Source organism: Xyrauchen texanus, chromosome 20, assembly GCF_025860055.1.
Source record: "Xyrauchen texanus isolate HMW12.3.18 chromosome 20, RBS_HiC_50CHRs, whole genome shotgun sequence".
NCBI lineage: Eukaryota > Metazoa > Chordata > Actinopteri > Cypriniformes > Catostomidae > Xyrauchen > Xyrauchen texanus.
This window is the reverse complement of record NC_068295.1, coordinates 16,325,766-16,338,014: the sequence shown is the minus strand read 5'-3', so window position 1 is coordinate 16,338,014 and position 12,249 is coordinate 16,325,766.

Here is a 12,249-nt window from a genome sequence, read left to right as displayed (position 1 = left end):
TTGCACATAAAATAAATTAGGATATATTCCATTAAGGCATGGGTATTGATTATATCCAAATTGATTCGCATGAATAGGCTACAAATTACTAAAAGTGTGTAGAGTTTGAGGAGGGACAATTACTTTTATACAACAGTTTAATTAACAAATAATATAAAAAAAATGTCCAGTTAGTTCGTGCATTTCTTCTCCGCCAGCAAAAACAGTTAAAGGAAGCCAAAGCATTAAGCACAACTCTGCACTCTTCTCAATACTGTTTTAAACTAGTGATGTTTTGTTCGTAAATGAACAGGGTTGGGATTTGGGAGGGTTACTTTTGAAATTGTAATTCCACTACAGATTACAGAATACATGCTGTAAAATGTTATTTGTAACGTATTGCGTTAGATTACTCAAGGTCAGTAACCATAGGCCTACCTGTCAACAATCCCGTTTTCCCGGGAGTCTCCCATATTTCACACCGATCTCCCGCCCCCCTCCCGTTCTGTTATTTCTTCAGGAAATCTCACGTAATTTTTACGGCCCAAACCTCGTTATATGAATAATCATACCAATATATTATTCCAAGGTTGTCCAGTTGCCAGATCTTGTATAAAACGCATCCTACTCACACAATCGAAACATCATACAAATTTCAAATCTTTGTGACCTCAACCTGGCAACCTCCAACCCAGTTGCGCTGTTGATATCTGCGCAGGTAGTAGACGCGGGAAATTGAATCAAGCATCACTGGTACATGGAGGAGAAGATTAATTTGGTGCTATGGCGAGAAAAACAACAACTGGATGGAAGAATTTAATTTCATATCTCGAAGCCATATCGACAATACCCACGCCTTTTGCAAAGTGTGTCGCACTGATTTTAATATCAGACACAGTGAGAAAAATGACGTTACCCAGCACATTAAACCACAGCGGCACATGTATTTAGCCTGCCTCTGCTAGGGATGGGCGGATACTTCCGATACTGATGTGGTATGAAGATATATACTGATGCAGTTAAAGGTGCGTACACACTGCCAGCGACATCGCGCACGACAGCGACTCAATACCATTCATTTTCAATGCGAGCACAGTGACTTCCGGCGACACGAGCTGTCGCGACCGTTGGCGCTAGATGTGGGCGTGTCCAGCGACACGACAAAGTTGAGAAAAGTTCAGGTGCGTACACACTGCCAGCGACTTTATCGCTGCAGGTCGCCAGTGGCTGGCGGTGAAGTCGCTAGTGGGCGTTCCCAATACTGGTTGCCTAGTAACGTTTATAAATGACATTCACGGATGCCATTCCATTGCTGTTGACAGCGAATCTCTTTTCTTGCCACTAAAAACAAACATTTTGGAGGGAAAAGACTAAATATAAATGGAATCAGTACATAAAATGCTTTAAATCAAAGATGAATGAGAAACAAGGCGTGCTGTTTGCCATAGCGGCTGTTTATCTGCGGCGAAAATGCAAATACCGGTCTGTCTGAGTCCATAAAATCCCTGCGATCTCAGATACACCTTTCCACGCAGTATTTTTCTTAAAAATGTCCTTGAATGTGGGAAGAGACATATCATAGAGCACTGGAACATTTCTAACAGCAAGAATTAGCCTTTCATCCATCTTTCCGTTACTGCAGGAGCTGAGAGAGAGAGAAGGATCACGATGGATGAAAGGCTAATTCTTGCTGTTAGAAATGTTCCGGTGCTCTATGATATGTCTCTTCCCACGTACAAGGACATTTTTAAGAAAAATACTGCGTGGAAAGGTGTATCTGAGATCGCGGGGATTTTATGGACCCAGACAGACCGGCATTTGCATTTTCGCCGCAGATAAACAGCCGCTATGGCAAACAGCACGCCTTGTTTCTCATTCATCTTTGATTTAAAGCATTTTATGTACTGATTCCATTTATATTTAGTCTTTTCCCTCCAAAATGTTTGTTTTTAGTGGCAAGAAAAGAGATTCGCTGTCAACAGCAATGGAATGGCATCCGTGAATGTCATTTATAAACGTTACTAGGCAACCAGTAGTGGGAACGCCCACTAGCGACTTCACCGCCAGCCACTGGCGACCTGCAGCGATAAAGTGGCTGGCAGTGTGTATGCACTTTAAAGTTGAACTTGTCTCAACTTTGTCGTGTCGCTGGATACGCCCACATCTAGCGCCAACGGTCGCGACAGCTCGTGTCGCCGGAAGTCGCTGTGCTCTCATTGAAAATTAATGGTATGGAGTCACTGTCGCGCGCGATGTCGCTGGCAGTGTGTACGCAGGTTTTGACACAATTAACCATGGTTTTACAGCATACTGTAATATCCATATGGTAACATGGTTTTAGTAATAGTAACCATATAATAATATCTATGGTTACTTTTGTGGATTTATATGTTGCTTATACTTACACATTTTTAAAAGGTAAACAAAGCAGCCTAATCATTTTCTGCTTAGACCTATAAATATATAGAAAATGTAAGTAATAATTGAAGTTCTAAAGAATTCATAAAAATGTAATTAATTAGAGTATCAGTATTGGTATCAATATTGGCTTAAACTTGGTATCGGATCGCCCATCCCTAGCCCCTGCCACACCGCACTGGCTCATTGATTTCATTTTCTAGCTTAATTAAAAATGTTTGTTTTGAAAGAAAAAAAATGAAATTTTTATTGATTGTTAGTTGTGACAACGGGCCCCACAGTGCAAACATTTTCATATCTTTAAAACATATAAAAACCACTGTAAATGCAATGAGTGGAATTTTTAGAGAAAGCACTAAAATAAGCATTTTATAGCTCAGACAAATAACATGTCCGAAAACTTTTATCCCAACATGCAGATGCTAGGTTAAAATGTATATGAAACTACTTGAGAAAATGTGTATTTTTTTTTTTATTCTCTTTTTATTTGGAAGAGCAAATATCCATCACATACATTAATTACAACTTTGGTCGTTCAAGTACATATGTAAGGGTGGATTCAGAAAGTTTACATGAAAAATGTGTATTTTATGTGCTGTGACAAGTCAGCATTTCTTCATTTCTAATCACCTTTCAACTTTTTTCTAGAAGCACAAATAAACTATTGTCTTGGTTAATATGAGGTTGTGGAAACAAGTATAATATCAAATCATATCAAATAACTTTATTGTCACACTACTATGTTCATAAGTGCAACAGTAGGTGAAAGTCTTGTGTGCAGTTCTGAGCAACATAGCAGTCATGACATGGCGAGACATATACCAATTTACAATAACAACACAATTTACATATCAAATGTACATATACTTACACAACATAATACTAATATGCAATGTACAGTAAACAATACACAATATAGAATACACATACAATAAAAAAATAAGAGTATATAAAAATATATATGCAGTTGTTATATTGTGGAGAATATATTTTGCCCTATGTCATTACGCTAGCCCTTATTGAATGGCAGATATGACGCTTGTGTCTGGAAAGCATGCGCAAACATCTGTGCAGTAACCTCTTGCTTATCTGCACACCACTGCTCAAACATGCCCCATTTACACTCATAAAGAGATCTTGTAGGCAATGCTCTAACAGTCTGTATGGTCCTAATAACACTGTTGGGTAAACCAGTTGCGTTCAAATTGACCCACTCACGGTGCCAGGCACTCTTGATGAGGATGAGAAATCTTTCCCTGTGCTTGTGACAGCAGATCTCTTCATAGTGGGAGAGGCAACGGCTGTTCATATAGCAGATGTATGATCACAGCCAGCCAGTACTTCCCCAGCCAACTCTGAGCAATTAATAACATTCTCAATCCCTTCTCTCTCACTCTGGAGAGCATTGGAGATATCAACGCTATCGGAGGAAACGTATAAAAAAAGTGCGCAAGCGCATCTATACCCAACTGCGCTCTGATCAGGGCTGGACTGGTAATCTGGAATACCGGGCATTTTCACCGTGGGCTGATGCACTTTGGGGCCTATCAGGGGCGGACTGCCCATCTGGAGAACCGCAGAAACGTGTGACGCGTCCATTGTTGTGACTTTCCTGGCCTGAACAACACCAATGGGCACCCCCTTAACCAAAAAGGCTGGGTGTCTCCAGTGGCGCAACGCTGCCAGTGTTACCCTCACTTTCCTCCAAGAGTGACATAATGGGTCCAGTCTCAGAAAGACTACCCAACACTGGAACACTTTTATGAATCTCCGGGCTAGTGGAGTGACCATCAGAGCCGAGGCATGTGCGAAAGGAAATGCTATTTCCTCTCCGAAACCCGGCCAAACATTGAATGAATCTTGCACTCTTTCCTCTGACAGCCACGCTCTCACAGAGAGCATGTCACAGAGTCCAGTGACAGTCCCAAATACGTAATGGACTGCGTGGGGATTAATATTCTCTTTTCTGTGTTTAATCTTAAAGCCAGTTTTTGTAAATGCTCTATAAGCATCACTGTATGCTCTCTCGCTGTGCACTGCGACTGCGCTGTCACCAGCCAATCGTCTATGTATGTAGCAATTTTCTCGAAACTAGAGCCGCTCCCATGCACTTGATAAAGACCCTTGGACTGAAAGCCAAGCCTAGGGTGACCATAAATCCTCGTTTTCCCAGACATGTCCTGGCATCTGGCCTGGATTAAAAAATGTGCATAAATGTCCGAGATTTGGCTTTAGTTGCGTTATGATATGCATCTGGTCTAATACTTGTATGTGCACCCATATTTGTATTGTTTAACCCCTCTTTGTAAGTCCCGTCTTCTCACACACCAATTGGTTGATTATAAGAGGCTTGAAGCAACTATTGGACAAATTCCTCCCTGTCAATCTCTCCATGAACGCACAAAGCGATGTTGTGTTTGGCATCAAACATTTGCTTGACAGTAGCACAAATTACAGTTAAGTGGAAACAATGCCCAAACGAAAGTGCAAATTTACAGAAGATTTGCACAAAAAATTCCTAGGCTTTTGCCCAGGTCGAGATCCGTGGGAAGTAGAATGCATGACATGTGAAGCTGGCACTTATGTGTCAGTTGCTAATAAAGGTGCAAGTGATTTAGAAGCAGACCTTTTCGAACCTCTGCAAAAATTCATCAGGTAAATTAACGGACTACTTTTTGCGACCAGGTAAAATTGTTATCATATTTTCCATGGACATTAAAAATAATAGTAATAGTAAATGCATCAAATATTTTATTTTAGTAGGCTACATCGATATTCAAAAGAATGTTGTAAATGTTTATTTATAGATATATATTTATGTTGAGCTAATAGAATGTCTTTTTCACTGATTAAAATTTGCATTCATAGTAACACTGTTTTGAACCCTGTTATTCCAACACCATCTAGTGGTGTTCTACAGTACTAAAGTTCATACAGTCTTATTATTTTGTGTATATTGTATATTATATGGTGTATTTTGTATATTGTGTTATGTAACAAGATGTGTAAACTGTGTTATGTGTAAATAAGGTGTTTGTTGTAATTGTCATTATGCTATGTTGCTTGGAACTGCATCCAAGACTTTCACCCACTTTTGCACTTGTGTATATGGTTGAGTAACAATAAAGAGATTTGATTTGATGTCACCTAGGAATGCGAAAGATCGGAGGTGGGTGAGCTGTAACTTGTGCGAAAGTTTGTCGAGGTGGTGGGGGAGTAGCAGTCTGTGTCATTTTGAGCAGACAGAGCTGCAAATCTTCATCATCCCTCTTTTTTTCCTCACACCTCTTCGGCATCCATATCAGAGCCAAACCAAAAATTCCCTCTGAAACAAACTGTGCATCCAAAATGGACTCCTTCTCCCTATCAGAAAGGTTAGCTAGGTTTAGACATCGCCCCCTCACCTGAATAACAATTATGGCCATAGCCTTGCCCGTAGCTTGGACAGCACATCTCTGAAATGTGAAGTCCGCGACGACACAGATCTCATCCCATTGTCCCTGACCTGGCATGGCAGACACGTCGTCTTGCAGCTCCGCTTGGTACGCAGTCAACATGGAGGTAGCGTTCAAAGCTGTAACAGAGAGAATGATTAATTTATAAGTGTGTCCCGTTATGTTTGACTGAAACTGGTCCGCTTTTGATGGCAACATAGGATTTGCAGCCGGCGTGCTCCTGGGGTGCAGGAGGGAGGCATGCGGAGAAGACCTTCCTTCTCCATTCCCTCTACATCCCTCGAAATATTGGAAGAAGCTGTCTTGCCATCCGTTTTGCCCTCAACAGCCATTTTCCCTCATAGCGAGACTTTGCAGCCTCCACTATCACTGTCGCCCATGGAATTTTTTGTTTCTCTGATGCACATTTACATCTTGCAGATCAACGGCGAGAAGCGTAGAGTATGGTGCCTCGCCTGCCTCTTCCTGTGATTCCGAAGGGTTGCGCCTATTGTGCTGGGGGAAGGAAAAGGGAACCCTCAAAATCTTCCTCCTCAGACAAAAGAAAATCTGACCTCGTCCTCATCTGTACTGAGTGCAGTGGACAAAGGGGCACATGTATTGAGCTGTTCATCCCAGGTCAAAGCTACCATGGTGGGCAGCTCAATGGGCGGTAGCCAAAGCAGGGCTTTATAACAACTTCTAACAACTCAAAGTAGTTAATTATATCAATGTTACTAACCTCTGGCCTTTGATTTTTATCATCTATCTCATTAAACTTGAAGGGCGAGGCACTGTCAAAAGATCATCACATCTCTGTAAATCAGCAACATGGAGCAACAGAGTTTTTTTTTTATTTGGCAATTTAATACACGAAACATCACATTACCTGCTAAAAACATATGCTGATGCAGGTGAAAACACTGTAGACCAGAAAACGGCATTCAGGATAACTAATTACCCTAACTCTTTTAAACGCAGATTGTCAGGTTTTCCCAAAATCCCTAAACCAAAACCAAAAAATATAAATTGAAAAATGTAACTTCTAGGGTTTTCAAGCTACATCCACCAAACTTGGCACAGACCTTCAGACTGTTCTGGCTCAGGTTGCAATTACTTTTCCAACTTATCAGAATTATCATTTTCATACAGAAGATCACACATCAAATTCAAACAATCTATCTTTCTATCTATCTGATGGATTTTCTGCTCTAATGCTGCCTTCATGTGCTATCAGAATGATCCTACTTCCCACTTCTGAAGTGGTAATTATGAGTATGTTGCGTTCAAGTGCTTTGTTGTCGGAAAGAACAGCAAACATGGACGACGCCAGGTTCATTCATACATATTTTTGAGGAACTTTCATTTTGACAGCATAATACATTACTCAGTTAGCCTGCTGACGATTATGGAATTTCAACACATACCAAGAGTTGTTCTGTATGAGAACAAATGTTTATAAAAATATATACACTGCCGTTCAAAAATTTGAGGTCACTTGACTGAAATATTTCTCATGATCTTATAAACTTTTTGATTTGAAGGCGTATAATTAAATGTTTGAAATTCGTTTTGTAGACAAACATATAATTGTGCCAACATATTAATTTATTTCATTAAAAAATTGAAACATTATTTAAAAAAAAAGTTTTTTAAATGGATGACTTGGACCGAATAATAAAGAAAATCAGCTAATAAGTCCCCAGTATTGATGGGAACTCCTTGAGTACTGTTAAAAAAGCATCCCAGGGTGATACCTCAAGGAGTTGGTTGAGAAAATGTCAAGAGTATGTTTCTGCAAATTCTATGCAAAGGGATGCTACTTTGAAGATGCTAAAATATAACATAGTTTTGATATATTTAACACAAATCCATTTCTGTTCTTCCATAGTTTTGATGACTTTACTATTATCCTTAAATGTGAAAAATACTAATAATAGAGAATGAGTAGGTGACCCAAAAAAAGCACCGCCATGGTCCATATCTTTGCACAGCTTAAGGGAATTTTTTTTTCTAAGACTTCCTCATCCTCTACTGTCACCGCTTGTTAATCCAATAAAACTCTTAGCTGTAGTCTAAGAATAGTTCCTCAATTTGCAAAAAGTTTCGAGGACCACAGACATCAATTTCTTCATAGTTAATAGACATGGAAGTAGTTTATCAGTAAATGCATTTTTGAATGGTTGTAAAGTACAATGCTGGAGCAGAGATTGTGAATTGTTGACTCACATGCGCCACTGGGTGACAGAAGGTAAACGAAACATGTAGTTAGTGATCCACTGGATTAAAGTGTGCACTGGGGCTGAAGGCATCAGAGGCAGATCAGGACTTTAAGACATCGAATGCTAGAAGGTAAAATCTATATATTTTTAAGTTGATATTCTAAGAATATTAGATCATATCACTTTTTTGAATCTTACTTGGTTTTCAATCCATGAATTTGTATGTTCTAGAGTATAGATGCAACATTGTCTATTTGTAATTAATTAGGTCTACTTCCATGACTTGGTCATTTATATTGGTTAATGCTATTAAAAAGCTACAATGCTGTGCTGTCTACTGTATACTGGATCTCTGAACTTGTATTTAGCTGGGAAGGCTTGTGACTTTTCATTTAATAAAGAAGGTCAGAAGAATAGTATAGAAAGAAAATTCCCTTTTATTCTGCTAATATCTGATTTTTTTTATTTTACCAGTCCTTCAAGGTTCCCCTGTACAAAAAAAAAGAGTATACACGTAAGCATATGGAAACAACGTCTGCATTGTTTATTGAAAAGCTCTCTGATTTGATTATGGTGGGAATGCAGAGAGGGTTTAGCATCCTCTCTCTCTTAGTCCACTTGCATGTCTAATGCACACTTCCAAACTATTAAACATAGAAAATACACTAGAAAATTTAAGATAATTAATTTCTCTGGACATATATCAGAAAAGCTCAGAAGCACTGCCCCCCAAAATACATTTGTTTGTTAAGCTTATGTTTCTAATCGTTACTTGACTGAACTTTTCTGATTGAACTACTTCTGCTTGTATTATTCTCATTTGGTATCTGATTGTACTTTCTCATTTGCTTTGAATAACAGCCTCTGCTACATGAATAAATGTGAATGTAAATTTAAACTGCAAAAATTGCCATCACATTAAATGGCATAAATCATTTTATTTTGAGTTCTCACTAAGAGATTGTTGATTTGATTTCCTTGTTTGATTTTCCATGTCATGATTGTCCATCAGCAACAAGACTGACTACAATGTTGTAAGCAATGGATTCAACTTATTAGTATATAATATTTTATGAAATGTTGTTGATTTAAGACTGAGACAGAATTAAGCATGCCATTTTTGTCAGTCCACAAAAATAAACTTCCTGTGTACTTCCTCTGTGTACAACCTCTTGTTCCTATTCATGATATGCTGCAGCTTGGTCCTCGGCCACTCCTTCACCCTCTAATTGACGACAGTCATGCCTCCCCGGCGGATCGGAAGCAGTCTTCTGGCCCCTGGTGGACAGAACGCCCCGCCACGTTCCCGTAAACAGAAGGGGTCTCCCCGCCCCTGGTAGCGGTTCTCCCGCTCCAGGCAGTCGGCAAGGAGCCCCTACCTATTCGCGGTTGGTGGTCTCAGACCCGGCCCTGACCGCTCCAGGCAGTTGGTTAGGAGCCCCTTCTCCCTTTGTGGTCAGCGGCCGTACCTCCGCTCTCAGGCTGCCGGGCTACTCAGTCCCCCGGCAGATGCTGCTCTGTTGGGGTGGATGGTAGTGGCGAGTACTCTACTACGGCGCATGCCTCCTCCTTCCTGGATTTCGACACCAGTGTAAAGGGGATAATGGAAAGGAGGTGGTGAGAACTGGCTTGACGATATAAATAATATTTGAATGATAAACTTAACCAAAAAGACAAACGCACACTCACAGAGGTGTCGGACAGCTGTCCGTAAATCTCTCTCTCTCTGTCGCTCTGCCATCTTTGGTCGGCCTTTATCCCTCTCAAGGGCTAATTAGCCTGATTAAGTGGTGTGTAGCATCACGACCCGGCCCCACCCTCCGCCCTGCCACAGGTATCTATAATTAACTAATTTAATATATCCTTACTGTACTTTGAGATTCTTGCATTTAAAATGTTTAGTGTATCTTATTTACAAAGGTGTGAAGTCGTCATTTTTATTTGTATAGCGCCTTTCACAACTCGTTTCAAAGCAACTTTACAGAAGATCATGCATTAACAGAAAATGAAACTTTAATATGTATAATGTCTTAGAGTTGTCATTGTGTAGTTTGATAAAATACGATTGTGAATTGTGTTTAAAACAAGTAATAAAATAATAATTGTATTTATAACCTCAGTGAGCAAGCCAAAGGCGACTGTGGCAAGGAACACAAAACTCCAGAAGATGTTGCTTAATGCAGAAAAATAACTTTGGGAGAAACCAGACTCACTGTGGGGGCCACTTCCCCTCTGGTTAACATCATGAATATAATGCCAATATTACTTATGTATAGTGCAAGTCATGGTTTAAAATTATTAAACAGAGTCAGTGTTTAAACAAAGATTTTGTATGAACTGTAAGATTAATGACTAATGTCATCCTGTATTAACTGCAGAAGTTCACATAGATGCAATTGTCCTTGTTAGTTGGCTGATGAAAGGTTTGTTGGCAATTAATCGATAGTCTATGTATTTCATTTTAAGAGTGTAGTCCATCATTAGGTGTTGAGTCTGTCTGTTAACACCTAGTTGTGTAATTAACTAGATTGTGTAATCTTCTGTAAGAATAGGCACACAAACACACCTGATCTGGTTTAATATAGAAAGCCTAAAATAAGTCAAACAACAACAGACTGAACATCATGGTTTAAAGACCATTTTCAAGTTTAACTAATTTTCAAGAAGACATGTAAATATAAATTATATGTTGCTATTTAGATATCTGATACTTTTTCAGAAAACGAATACTGGAGCAGTAAATGCAGGAATATAAGGATTAGTTATGATATCTGTAATATAGCTATTTGTAAATAGTTTTCTTCTTTTTTGAAGGTGTACTTTAGAAAATATAACTTTTTGTGCATATAAATTGACAATGCAGTATTTTACTGTGACATGTTAAAATCTCTCTTTTGACCGAACAAGAAAATATAAAGAGTCATGAATCTTTATGCAATGAAGTATTGATGGCTGTCGTAAGTGGCATCTTGTTAGATTTACTTAAGCAGTCACTGGATGCACCGTGGCTATTGTTCAAATCCTGATGTTTCTGGACCTGATTATGTCCCACTTCTCATGCCAGATTTTTCTTTCTATAATTTTTCATTCTGTTCTAGTGCATTTGTTTCAATACATTCACTAAAACCAATTTTTTTTATGAATGAGCTGATAATGCGACTAATCTACCTGGTTACAAAATGTTCGTTTACTTCATTAGTTTGGATTTATCATGTTGACCATAGCGTACAATAATTGAAACAAATTGTTGTTTGATATAAGCTCTGCATGCTATCCTCTTCTTGACTCATTAAAGTGAGATGCTTAAACTACTTTTGAGTTTAGGACATTGACAGGGTTGAGTTCTTTCACTTTGATTAAGATGCTGGAATTTCTCGATGAAACAATGCATTTGAGCTATTACAGTTTCTCTAAAATTAATAAGAAAGTAAAAAAAACTTCTTGCAATTTAACAGTCTTCTTACATTTTTATTACTGCCAAGGCCTGTATAGACTATCATGGTCTAGCTGATGCAGTTTGTATTCATATAAATTCCATCTGAAGTCGATATTGGTTTAACCAATTTAATTATGTTCAACTGTCTTTTTAAAGTCAACACGAAATAACAATGTCAACCTTTCTACTTATGCAATGTGCATATATCCAAAGTTAAAGAGAATATGCATCAAGAAAGAAATGTATAATGAGACTTGAATTTTTCCAATAGGAATTGATTGTATCATGAAAACTGTATGACAGGTGGTTTGTAACAGGGATTGATGATGTCAGCCGAGAAGGAAACTCTTCCGAGGCGAAGCATGTTATTACATTTCAATTAAAAGATTATGAAGATAAAAAAATTGTCGTTGGAATAATGTGCACCAATGAATCGTGCAGAATTAAACCAGGAATGTGCATTATGAAAGTAAATAATTCTGATGTTATGTTGAATATAACTAGCCATGAATACATCACATTAGATAATAAGGAGTTTAAAACTCTTTACAGAATTTCTCAATAGATGTGACATTATAAACGACAGAAGTGCATTTTCATATCAAACTTATTCAATGAATGATGCACAAAAGAATGTTCCCTGGTAAATACTTTGGTCTGATGTAGATCTTCTGACATCTAAATACACTGTAGCATTCTAGAACAGCACCATAGTAATGTCATTTTTCATTTTTAGAATACACACACTCAAACAAACATA